The 14,162-nt window shown below is 34.6% G+C and overlaps 2 non-coding genes across 2 annotated transcripts; one reads left to right on the forward strand and one right to left on the reverse strand.

Annotated features, from left to right (window-relative positions):
* Positions 1-11,088: 11,088 nt before the first annotated feature.
* On the forward strand, positions 11,089-11,151 carry LOC121210575 (U7 small nuclear RNA). Its single transcript, XR_005905690.1, has one exon. It is a non-coding gene; the product is annotated as a U7 small nuclear RNA (small nuclear RNA).
* A 542-nt stretch (positions 11,152-11,693) lies between these two features.
* On the reverse strand, positions 11,694-11,800 carry LOC121210523 (small nucleolar RNA R71). Its single transcript, XR_005905641.1, has one exon. It is a non-coding gene; the product is annotated as a small nucleolar RNA R71 (small nucleolar RNA).
* Between the last annotated feature and the right edge of the window lie 2,362 nt (positions 11,801-14,162).

Consider the following 14,162-nt stretch of genomic DNA (forward strand, 5'->3'; position numbering starts at 1 on the left):
TTGATCTTTTAAGAGTTTCTTGTTTAGAATGTTTTGATTGCAATTGCATAATATAACATTTTTGATATTCTTGATTTATTGTATGTAAATCTTGATTTATAATTTTTGGATTAATTCTACAAATCAGATAATTCGTTATAGATTAAGTTTTATGGCATTATGTCAATTATTTTGCTTGTTTTAGCATGTACGCGCATATAAAATAACGCACAATATAAGCTGCCTAAGGTTAAAATCTAGTTTGCTATATGCATATTATGCTTTTGCTCCTGATTATGCTTAATAATAAATAAATAATGCTTGAAGGACAAGTTAGTCATTAAAATTTTAAGGTTTTATTTTATTATTTTTTTAATTTGGATGATTTTGAATAGATGGATTAAAAAAAAGGTTAACAATATATAGGTATGACTTAATTCATATATATACTTTTATATACATATATAATACATGCATGTTGTTTTCGAAAAGTATATAAATACGTATATATACACAATTATCTTTTAATTTGATTGAAAGATAATATTAAGATAAATATTTTGAAACAACTAAATTTAGATTTTGGCTTTTAATTAAGGATGTCTAATATTTTAAATAGATTAGTGGAAACAAAACGTTGCCAAAGTGACCTCTTTTGTGTAGATTAGTTTATTTGAAATATCAAGATGATTATATATTTTTGTGATTCATGCATTTATTAATTGACCCAAAGGTAAGTTAATATTTGGCAGAATTTCAACGACATCTGTGGTGATAAATGTGTGCCAATTATAAGGTATTTTATGTGAGCAATAAGTTAGTCCAAAGATTAATTAATTGTTTGACGTAATCTATTGTTAATTTTTTATTGCTACAACAAGAGTATCGCATGCTATTAATATTAATGTTGTGTCTGATATCCTGAGACGGGATTAGCCATTGTCTTAAATTTACTGTTTACTTATGAATATTGATGTGAGCTTGTTTTTATTTGTTCTATATTGAGTTGGTTCATCTTCTGCTGCCACAATATCTGCTAATATAAATTTTATACACATACTTAATGGAACTAATTTTAAGGAATGAAAAAGGCACTAACTTATAGTGCTAGCCTGTATGGACATAGGCCTTGCACCAAGGAAGAACAACTTGCACCTCTCACTGGGAAAAATTGTGACAGCCCTAAAATGACCCTAGTCGGAAAGCGGTTTCGGGACCTCTAAACCGAGTCATCAAATTATTTGAATATGATATTTATTGTCTAAAATATGTGAATATGAATGTGTGAAAGTTTTTAGCTTCGATTTAGTCGATTGCATGTGAATTTAGTAATAGGACTTATGTGTGACACTTTTGAAATGTGATAGGTTAATCCATAAGGATCTATTAGTGCATGTAATCAAAAGGGTGGACTTGCATGTCAATTTCCCCCATTTAATTACTAGTGGCCAGCCATGACAAAGGGTGATGGGCAAAACATGTCATAAAACATGTTGTGCTAATGGTTTATGGGAGAAAGGATAAAATAATAATGGGAAGGTAAATGATGACAAAAAAAAATGTGTGTGGTTGCCCCCCCCCTTCCATTGCCGTGAATTGAAGGAAGAAAACAAAAGAAAAAAAAATGTTCATCTTCTTCTCCTACCTCTCTCAAGCCGAAACTAACCAAGAAATGGAAGAAAGCACACCTAAGGCATTCGGCCATCTTGTGTGGGGGGAATTAAGGTATGATATCATGTGATTCTTTTGGAATTTTTGTGAAGTTGAGTTTGTTTTGGTGCTCATAACATGACCCATGTGTTAATTTTTGAGTTTGTGTTGCAAGAAACATTTGGTTATGTCCTTATATGTCAAATTGATGATAAATTTTTGATATTTGGTGAATGAATATGGGTTTCGGTCATGGTAGATAACAAAGAATGTGGTTGTTGTTCTTGTTAATTTGGATGAATTTTTGGTGGATAGGTGCTTGAATCAAACAAATGATCATGTGTGTACACTAGGTGCTAGTTGAGAAGAATCGGTCACTATATTGGAGGCCATTGCCGAATATGAGTTTAGTTATTGAGTTGATGGAATAAAAGAATGCTTAAAGATGTGTCACAACAAATTATATGTTAAGCTAAGGTTGTTAAATTATCAATCTTTCTTCCTAGCCGAATATGTGTTTATAAAGTTGAATTGTTAAATAGATTTTGAAGTTAGCCCATGCATTTATTTTTGAATTTAAGAAGAATGATACATTCGACTATGCTTTGATGTGCTTGGATTGTTGTTCATTGAGTAAATGATTAAGGAATGGTTAGAAGAATTTGAATGCTAAACTAGTTGATTTGTTTGATGATATATATATATATATATGTATTCGGCAATGGGATAAAATGTGTATTAAGGTAAGTTTCATGGTGATTATGCTTGTGATGTTGGGTTAATATTCGGCATTGAGTAATGTGGGGTAAGGTGATTAATTGGCTATGAAATTAGCTAAATTGAATAGGTATGTTTAATAATATGCTTAGTATAATGTATGATCTTATAACTCGGTTTGGTATTGAGATAAAGGTTAGATGTATGATTGGATTTTGGTATGTGTTAAATTGGTCAATCAAAGATTAAATGATATGTGATTGCCAAATGTGATTGTTAAGTGAATAATATTAGTTAAGTACTTAAGCAAATCTATTGTTTTACTTAAGCTTAAGAGCAAAGAGGATCAAAGTCGGATAGGGGAAAAGAGAAAGTAAACGAATAGCCGTGGACATCTAATCGTCGACCACTTCCGAGGTAAGTTTTAAGTGATTAAATGTTGAGTAAATTCAATCATAATAGGACATAATGAGTTGATTTAATAAGATATGTTGTGGCCATGATATGTCTTAAACTCAAATGGTAAGTTCATATATGTTTGGACTTGGAAGGTTAAGAGCAAATTGTAATAATTTGCTTTGGACAGCAGCAGTAACGTGATTTTAGAAAATCACTATAAATTGTTGGTGTGGAATTATAGGCCGAATAAAATATGTAATCAAGGCTTAATTAGTTTAGTTTCTTATAAAAGAGACCTTGTGAGCAAACAAATTTCCTATAAAGAGATATTTAAAGTTGTGTGAGACAGTGTCAGAATGACTCCGAAATCCCCTGTTCTGTTTTTAGAAAATCATTATAAATTGTAAAAAAATGGTTATAAGATAAAATTTATATGCTTAGACTCCTTAATGAGTCTCGTTTCAAATGAAATCAAATACAACACATTTTGAATTCTGTAAAATGAGAAATTTGATTCGTAGTGAAGAGTGGTCAGATTAGTCAAACAGTGAAACAGGGGAAACTTTAAGAAAAATCTGGTATTGATTGGCCAAACCTAAAATTCTGAAAATTTTATGGATGGAATATATATGAGTCTATATTCAGGGAAAATTAACGGCAAGTGATTTGGAGTTTTTTAGCTCCAGTTATAAATAATTTAGTGACTACTGCTCAGGAAAACAGCTCGTAGTGAATATGTGATTTTGTTGTAAACATGGATAAAACTTGTTTTAGTTACTCATAAGCTATTGATTAAACCCATACGTGAATTCTAAATCGTGATATTGTAAAACGATACATGAGTGTTAGATGGATCTTTGATATTAAAATTTGTGAAATTGTAAGTTTATGAGTATTCGAATATGAAATGATAGTATGGCGTGAAATTGAATTATTCATTGGGAAATGATTAATGTAGATTCGGCCAAGACAATGTGTATACATGATAGTATATGTGATATGTGAAGTATATTTGGATAATTGTGATGTGAATGTATATATATGTGATAAGGCCTAATGGCCGATGTGATGAATGTGAAAGTGTATATATGTGATAAGGCCGAATGGCCGATGTGATGAATGTGAAAGTGTATATATATGTGATAAGGCCTAATGGCCGATGTGATGAATGTGAAAGTGTATATATGTGATAAGGCCTAATAGCCGATGTGATGAATGTGAAAGTGTATATATGTGATGAGGCCTAATGGCCGATGTGATGAATGTGAAAGTGTATATATGTGACAGAGCCGAGTGGCCAACGTGATGGATGTGAAAGTGTATAAATGTGATAAGTCCCGAAGGGCAATTGTGTCAGTACTATATCCGGGTTAAAACCCCGCAGGCTTTATGCGAGAGTATTATCCTGATTAATGTCCGTAGGCTTCGTGCTCGTACTATATCCGAGCTTTAAAGACCCGACGGCTAAATGCTAGGATTCAAGTAAGACTTTGATATTAAGTATCTGCATTAAGTTACCATCAAATAAGTATTATGTATTCAAGATGTTCAGGTACGTATTACTTACTCATCGGTGGAGTGATTTCGAGGTGAATTATCAGTATCAAAGAGGTAGGTAAATGTGATTAATATTATAACTCCAAATGTGAGAATGTGCTTAGGAAATATTTGACCATCTAGGTCATTATTATTCGAAAGTATATATGTGGCAGCCAAGTGTTGCGTTTAATGATATTATAGATCAAGATGAAGCTCTAGATTAATTTCATCGAACAGTTGAAATGAATGACCAATAATAGTGATTGAGAACACTTTGTCTTGCTTAAAACTTACTAAGCATTAAATGCTTACTCCGTTCTTTGAATCTCTGTTTTATAGATTTTGGTTCGTCAGCATCGGACTCGAGATTATTGAAGTCGAAGTCGCCCACACTATCAAAGCCCTTTTGGTACACTTTTGGTTGAACTCTGAAAATGGCATGTATAGTACTACCCTTTTGTAGTGGGTCATGGACCCTTTGGATTTGTATAATTTTGGATAGCCATGCGAAAATGGCTTATATATGTTTGAGCATAATGTTATAATCATTTGGTATGGATATGGTTATTGAGAGGTGTGGATATGCTTAACAAGGATTGGCCATGGGAATGGTTAATCACTATCATAATTTGTGCTATTTATGCTAAAGAGCTAGTTGAATCATGGAAACTATGAAATAGGTAAAGTCTACCTTAAAGGCAGATGCTGACAGCAGCAGTGATGTAGATTTGAAAAATCACTAAAAATAGTAGGAATATAATTAAATAGTGAATAAATTATTTAAATGAACCTTGATGAACCCACTTTCATATGGAAGAAACGAAACGGTCATATGAGTGGTATGTTAAGAGATAATTAGGTTTTCGTAAGACAGGGCCAGAACGGTTTCTGGATTCCCTGTTCCGACTTTGGAAATTCATTATAAATTAACCAGAGATAATTAGGAGTCATGCCATATATGTATAGATTCCTCTTTGAGTATAGTTTCTATAGAAACAAACGGCATCAGCATTGAAGCCCTGTACAGGGAGATATCCAAATCGTAATGCATGAAGGTCAGTGTAGTCGCACCCTGTAACAGGGGAGACTTTAACTAATAAACTGTACTAATTGGCCCGACCAAAAATTCTAGAAAAAAATATGTAGATGGACATATGAGTCTAGTTTCAGGGAAAAATTACGAAACTGATTTTCGAGTTTTATAAATCAAGATATGATTTTTAAGGTGACAGTGACACAGTTAGCCAACTGCCTGGAAATTTTTAAATTGGACTGCAAAGAAGTGATTTAAGTCTGCAAACCCCTCGTGTCCGACTCCGGCGACGGACTCGGGTACGGGGTGTTACAAAAACACCCCTAATGTTAAGAGGGATTTTGAAAGGTGGGATCGTTTAAATCACATGAGTCTAATGATCATGAAACACAACATTCCAGAAGCCTTTAGGGGCACAGAATCTGAAGAGATTACTCAGGCCAAAGGTTTCCTTGATGAAACTGAAAAATGTTTTGCTAAAAATGATAAGGTTGAGATGACATCACTTCTCACTTCTTTGATGTCTATGAAGTATAAGGGTAAAGGAAACGTAAGGGAGTACATTATAGAGATGTTACATACTACTTCAAGACTTAAGGTACTTACGATCGAGCTTTTTGAGGAATTGCTCGTTCTTATGGGTTTTAGTATCGCTTCCTGCACAATTTAATAATTTAAAATTAGTTATAACTGTTAAAAGGAGAAATAGACTCTAAATGAGCTCATTTCTCATTGTGTGCAAGAGGAAGAAAGGTTGAAGCATGATAAGTCTGAAAGTGCTCATTTGGCCAATACCCTTAAAGATAAGAGCAAGAAAAAAATATATCAGAATGAAGATGCTAAGGGTCCAGTTTAAAAGAAACAACATCAAGCTACAGAGAGTTGTTTCTGTTGTAACAAATTTGGACACGTGAAGAAAGATTGTATCAAATATCATGTCTGGCGTGCAAAGAAAGATATAATTTTTTAATTTGGTCAGTTATGAGGTTAATTTAGCTTCAGTACCTAGAAACACTTGGTGGATAGATTCTGGTGCTACTACTCACATAAGTGTTTCTATGCAAGGTTGCTTGAGTTACTGAAAGCCAGGTGATGGTGAAAGATACATCTTTATGTGCGATGGAAAATCAGTAAAAGTGGAAGTGATTGGGTATTTTAGGTTGTTATTAGGAATTGGTTTTTATTTGGATTTAAAAGACACTTTTATTGTACCGTCATTTAGACGAAATTTAGTTTCAGTTTCTTCATTGGAAAAATTTGGATATTAGTGTTCATTCGGAAACAATCAACTTATTTTGTCTTTGAATTCGAATGTTGTTGAAACTGGTTATTTAAATACTTATGACAACTTTTACTTACTAAAAACAGTTGCATCCTATAATGAAACCTTACATGTGGTGTAACACCCCATATCCGTAACCTACGCCGGAGCAGAATACGAGGCATTACCTAACTGGATCTCATGCGCCCAAACGTTCACAAGTCACGCAGACTCGGTCCAATTTAAAACTGTTTCAATTTCTACTTTAAACCTTTTGTTATAGGCCTACGAGCCCCTAATCGACCATTGAGAACTATTCGAGATCAACCCAAGCCCTTAAATCATTTATAGAAAATTTATCTTAGAGACATGACACACACTCGTGTAGAAGGGCAACACGTCCGTGTAAAAGGGCAACACGTCCGTGTAGAAGGGCAACACGCCCTTGTGGCCATTTCAACATGGTCGTGTTGATGGGTTGTGTGGTTCACACGACCTAAGCAATATAGGGGCACACCCGTGTGAAATTTATTCTAAATGCACACTTACAGGGGTTTTCACACGGCCTTACACACGCCCGTGTGCCTAGCCCGTGTCCTTTACACGACCATGACATGCTCGTGTCCTAGCCCATGTGTAAAAACATGGACATTCTGTTTCTGATGTCAGCATCCCCAAAATGACACACGGCCAAGGCACACGCCCGTGTGCTAGGCCGTGTCCCTCACACGGCTGAGACACACGGCCGTGTCTCTGTCCGTGTGTTTACTATCATGCATACTGACTTAAAATTTTTACGTGCAGGGGACACACGACTAGACCACATGCCCATAGGGTAGACCGTGTGTCACACATGGCCTAGACACACGCCCGTGTGTCTACCCATGTGGACAATACAAGGCTATTTACCAAGCCTCTTTGCCACCCTTACTTACACAATCCACACATTAATCAACTAAAGCCAATACAAGGCTAACTCATGCAACCACATCAGCTACAATAAACAACATTCCATGAGTGCATTTTACTCATTGATGAAGATAACATCTTTATATATAAATCAAAATGAATATTAACCATCATTCAAGGCTTAATACAATGAGAGATTTATCCCAAACCAATATATTTGGCCAAATTGATAATGACACAGAACACAAGTCTAGTTCCCTATACATGTCATACTCAAAAATATAAATCAAACTATACCGAATGCTTCAGTTGATAGTGTGATCGATATCTCTGACTTTCGTTAATCCTTGAGCTAAATAGGCGGCACTATAAGAAAATGGAAAAGGAGAGGGAGTAAGCATAAAGCTTAGTAAGTTGCACATAAATAAATATATAACATAAATTTATTATCCATTAACAAATATCATAATACACAAGTGGCATACGCCAAACTTACTCATTAATATTCAATACACCTCACATAGCATATATTGAGCTCACATTTCATACATAACATATAGGTACGTATACCACTTACAACACAGTTTTACTTTCCTTGATAACTTAAAATCATACATTCATTGTCGAACCATTTAGAACATTATCAGATACTTATTTAACCTCAAAAATGGGTACAGGTGTCGATGCCATGTCCCAGACATGGTCTTATACAAGTTTTAGCATATTTGTGTCGATGCCATGTCCCAGACAGGGTCTTACACTGACACATCTTGTAGCCGATGCATGTCCCAGACATGTCTTATATTGGCTTACGTCTCGAGGCCAATGCATGTCCTAGACATGTCTTACACTAGCACTCGTCTCAATACCGATGCCATGTCTCAAACATGGTCTTACATTGGCTCTCATAAAGTGGCCGATGCATGTTCCAGACATGTCTTACTCTAGCTCACAATAGCCCATATGTCATGGCATGAATATCCGATTTATTTCCTAGGTTCAAACGGGAACTCTACTATCTCTATTATCATCTTGCTTTCTCAATTCCACAATCAAACAATTCATGCTATGTTAAATTCAAGTACAATTCAACACATACATTAATATTGTAGTTGTACTATTTATATACAACTTACCTCAGATTACAAAATGTGGCGACTAGTCGATTTAGTCGATTTGCTTGGCTTTCCCTTGGCCTAGGTTTGGATTCGGTGTTTCTTGATCTATAATAACAAAATACACTTATTTAGTCACTTTATCAATCTAGGCACTCTACAATTCATAGTTGGGCAAAATGACCAATTTGCCCTATGCTTTTGCAAAATGATCGTTTTTCCCCTAAGCTCGAAAATAATTTTTTCTCGAATTTCTTCATATCTTAAGCCTAGCCAAACCATTTTTTACTCTTATAGCAACTCCAAATTCCCACTATTTCACATACGTAACATCTCTTTTACAACTCATGTAAAATAGTCATTTTAGGTGTTTTCATGCTAACACCTTTCACAAAAGTTGTTCATAACACACCTAAGACTTATTTTCTTCCATAAAAACTCAGCAAACATTACAAACCCTTTCATGGCAAAACCCTACACTCTTGATCATTTTGCAAAATAGTACCCTCATTTGGAAGCTCATGCTTCAAGGGTCTCAAAAGTATAAAAATATTCAAGAAAAGTCATTAAAATCACTTACTTGTGAAGGCTTAAAGTTGCTGAAATTTCAAGCTCTTAAAACCCCATTCTTTGCTGGAAACTTCGGTGGTAGAGAAAAAGCTGAAAGATGATATCATCTTTCTCTTATTTTATTTCTATTTTAATCAATTTAGCCACCAAACCCACCAAATTTAGACTTTTTGACCAAGTTTGTCTCCTATGGCCAGCCATGCCTCCCTAGGGGGTATATTTACCCTTTAAAGACCCCCAATTAAAGGTGCTTGGAAATTTAACACCCTTAGCTGTCAATTTAAGAGTTTTGCACTTTATGCGATTTAGTCATTTTTCTCAATTGAGCTCACGAACGTTAAAATTAACTCACCAAATTTTTCACACACTAATATAAACATGCAATGACTCCAAAATAATAATAAAATAATTTACTCGACTTTAGATTTGTGGTCTCGAGACCACTATTCTAACTAGGCTCTAAATTGGGCTGTTACATGTGGAATTATGTGGTATTAAACCCAAATTACATAAGGAAATTTATGGCATAAGCACTTAGGTTGATAAGCCATAAAAGTAACTTATTTTAATCCCATTTTTGATGCGTTTTTGGATGATTTATTATTTAATTTAGTGAATTTAATGCTCCTAATCCTTTAATTTCATGTTTTATACTTAGGAGAGCATAGAGGAACAAAAGGAGAGGAAAACGGGCCAAAAACGGACAAAATGGGCTGATTTAAGGATCTACATGGCTAAGACCATTACCACACGGGCTGAGTACATGCCCATGTGAACCACACAGTCTGGACACACGCCCATGTGCCAGCCCGTGTCGATTTCAAACCCTGTTTCCCTAATACGTAGAAAAAGCCAATTTTTAGGGTTTCTGAGCATTCTAAAGTTTATAAATACATACTAAAAAAGGACTTAAAGGGACATGCAGATCTGAACGAAGAAAAAACTCGAAGAACGCCAACAGATTCAACTAAGAAGCAGGATCTCCTTCAAGACTGAAGATCTCCATTCAATTTCTCTCGAAGTTTTTGGGTTTCTTTATGTTTTGTTGTTTTCCTAATTTTGAGATGTTTTCCCCCAAAAGTATGAGCTAAATTCCCTAGATACCTAGGGAGGATAAAACCTAAGACGGATCTTATTATTTGATTTTACTGAATTACATGATAAATATTTGTTCTTGATCTCAATTATGTGTTCTTATTTCATGTTTTAATGTATTTAGGATATTAATTCATAATTAATGTACTTATTCAGTGAAGCAAAGTCCCTATTTAAGAGTAGATCTGGCATAATTGAGTGGAGTTACATGCAATCCTAAAAATAAGACGACATAAATCTACCGGATTAGAGTCAAATCTAGTAGGGGAATCCATAGATCGAGTTAATGCGACAATAGGGGTTTTAATTAAAAAGAGATTTCAATTAATCAACCTAGAGTCAGTTGTTTTTATTTTCGAAAGAGATATTAACATAAGTTAGGGATTTCTATGGATTAAGAAAAGTGAATAAATATTTTAATTCAGATTTAGATTAATAAGTGAAGTCTAGGTGGATTCTTTCCTGGTATTGGCTTTCTCATCAGTTTTCTTCAAATATTTTCCTACTTTATTCTCTTTTTCTTCTTAGTAATTAGGTTAGTTAAGATTAGGTTAAAATAAATCCCTTCAATTTATTCGGCTAGATAATAAAAGGATAGTAATTACTAGTACTTTTAGTCCTCGTGGATACGATATTCCCGACTCACCATAGCTATACTACCATTCGATAGGTGCGCTTGCCTTTGTCGTATTTTAGTTAGTTCGTGACGTCATCAAGTATTTGGCACTGTTGCTGGGGACTAAAATATTAGGAACATTAGATTTTTATTACTTTAGCCATTTTTATTTTTATTTCATTTTATTTTTGTTTTAATTTTTATTTACTAACTTTTCTTTTATTTTTTTCTGGCAGGTTTCTTTAGTTTATGACTAGAAGAAACCCATTAGGATCACTTTTATTTGACAGTGAAATTGAAAGTACAGCTCATAGAAACCGTAGAGAAGTAACGCAGAACCGACAAAGTACAGTGGAAGAGCAAGAGGATGTTACTGAGGAGATGGCTAATAATTAGAATAATTAGCTACTTCCTTTGGATCCTCCAAATTCAAATCTTGGTCCTCGTACTATGTACGATTATGCCAAGCCTACTCTCACTCGGGCTGAATCGAGTATTATTAGGCCTGCTATTGCTGCAAATAATTTTGAAGTGAAACCTAACACTATTCAAATGATTCAACAGTTTGTTCAGTTCGATGGTTTGCAGGATGAAGACCCAAATACTCATTTGGCTAATTTTCTGGAATTTTACGATACTTTCAAGATCAACGGTGTTTCTGAAAACGCCATTCACTTACGGCTATTTCCCTTCTCATTGAGAAATAATGATAAGAAGTGGTTGAACTCTCTACCACGAGGTTCTATCACTACTTGGGATCAAATGACCGAGAAGTTTTTGCTGAAGTACTTCCCACCGGCTAAGACTGCCAAGTTGAGGAATGATATCTCTTCCTTTGTACAGATGGATTTAGAGACTTTATATGATGCATTGAAGAGGTATAAAGATTTATTGAAAAGGTGCCCTAACCATAGGTTACCTTTATGGCTACAGGTTTAGACTTTCTACAATGGTTTGAACCCCTCAACTAGGCAAATGATCGATGCAGTCACCAGTGGTACTATAAATAATAAAACAGCTGAGGAGGCTTATGAGTTTATAGAGTAGATGCCACTGAATAATTATCAGTGGCAAGTCATGAGGACAAAGACGACAAAAGTAGCTGGTTTTTTAACGTTGATGCGGTCATCATGTTATCGAACCAGGTAGAACTCTTGAATAGAAAGATTGATGGTTTATGTGTTTCTACACAAGTATATCTGATGATGCAGTGTGACACAAGTGGAGGTGGAATAAACAATGCTGAATATTTACCCTATGGACCTAGCATGGAGAATGAGCAAATAAATTATATGGGCAATAATTCTAGACCTCAAAACAACCCTTACAGTAACACCTATAATGCAGGTTAGAGGAACCACCCAAATTTCTCATGGGGAGGTTCAAGGAAATCAAAGACCACCACATTCTCCAGATTTTTAGCAACAACCTTATCGACTGAAAAAGAAATCAAACCTTGAAAAGATGTTGGAAAAATTTATTTCGGTGTCAGAGAATCGTTTCAAAACACTGAGACAGCTTTGAAAAATCAGCAAGCGTCGATTCAAGGGCTTGAAAATCAAATTGGGCAGCTTGCTAAATTAGTTTCAGAAAGGCAATAAGATAGTTTACCCAGTAACACCGAAACCCAAAAGAGCATGTGAAAGAAATTACATTAAGGAATGGAAAAGTGTTAACTGAACTTGAAAAGAAGCCGCCACAAGAATCTGATAAGGAAAAGGAAAAGGAGGTAAAACCCAAAGTGAGTGTAACACCGGTACTCAAGGAATATAAACCACCGATCCCATATCCGGTAATGTTGAAGAAAGATAGCATAGATACATAATTCGGTAAATTTCTCGAACTTTTTAAACAGTTGTATATTAACTTACCTTTTGTTGAAGCTATTTCGCATATGCCTACATATGCAAAATTTTTGAAAGAGCTATTAACCAATAAAAAGAAGTTTGAAGAGCTATCTACTGTGGAACTCAACGAGGAATTCAACTACTCTCCAAAATAAACTACCAAGCAAATTGAAAGATCTAGGAAGTTTTACTATTCCCTATTTAATTGGTAGTTTAAATATTGAGAAGGCATTAGCTGATTTAGGTGTTAGCATTAATTTGATGTCTTATAAAATGTTCAAGTAGCTTGGTCTTGGGGAACCTAAACCCACTAGGATGAGTAAGCTGATAGATCTGTTAAATATCCTAAGGGTATTCTTGAATATGTACTTGTAAAAGTAGATAAATTCATATTCCCTATTGATTTTGTTATGCTTGACATGGATGAGGATGTTGAAGTACCTTTAATTTTAGGTCACCTATTTTTAGCCACCACTAGAGTCGTTATTGATGTGGGTGACGATAAACTTGTGTTTAGGGTAGGTGACGAGGAAATTATTTTTAAAATCTATGATTCTATGAGATTCTTTGGAGAACAAGATGATTCCTATTATTTTATTGATTCTATTGATCATGTTATTTAAGATTCTTTATAGGAAATCATTCATAAGGACACGTTGGAACTGTGTCTTATTCAAGGAGAGGAGGTAGATGATGATGATGCTGTGATAGGTAAGACAAAAATTGATTTAGATTCTAATGAGTCGTCACTAAGACAACATAGTAATGAGGGTATTAAGGTAAATAATAAATTAAAACTAAAACTCTCTATTGAATAACCTCTCAAATTGGAATTGAAGCAATTACTAAATCACTTAGAATATGCGTTTCTTAGAAATAATTATACATTACCAGTGATTATTGCTTCAGATTTGCAGCCGAATTAGAAAGATGAGCTACTACAAGTATTAAAGGAGCATAAAAGAGCCATAGCTTGGAAGATTTCCGACGTTAGAGGGATCAATCATTTTTTTTGCACCCATAAAATTTTAATGGAGAATGAATACAAGCCATGTGTGCAAGCTCAAAGATGACTGAATCCTAACATGAAAGAAGTCGTTAAGGCTGAGGTAATTAAAATTGTAGATGCTGGAGTTATTTATCCTATTTCTGACAGTACTTGGGTGAGTCATGTGCAAGTTGTTCCTAAGAACAGAGGCATGACTGTTGTAGCAAATGAGAAGAATGAGTTGATTCCAACAAGAACAGTCACAGGATGGAGAGTTTGCATTGACTATAAGAAGTTGAACGATGTCACAAGAAAAGATCATTTTCCTTTACCATTCATTGATCAAATGTTAGAAAGATTATCTGGGCATATGTATTATTGCTTCATAGATGGAATCTCTGGCTACTTTCAAATCCCAATAGCTTCCGAGGATCAAGAAAAAAT

This window comes from Gossypium hirsutum, chromosome A11 (assembly GCF_007990345.1).
Source record: "Gossypium hirsutum isolate 1008001.06 chromosome A11, Gossypium_hirsutum_v2.1, whole genome shotgun sequence".
In the NCBI taxonomy this organism is placed as follows: domain Eukaryota; kingdom Viridiplantae; phylum Streptophyta; class Magnoliopsida; order Malvales; family Malvaceae; genus Gossypium; species Gossypium hirsutum.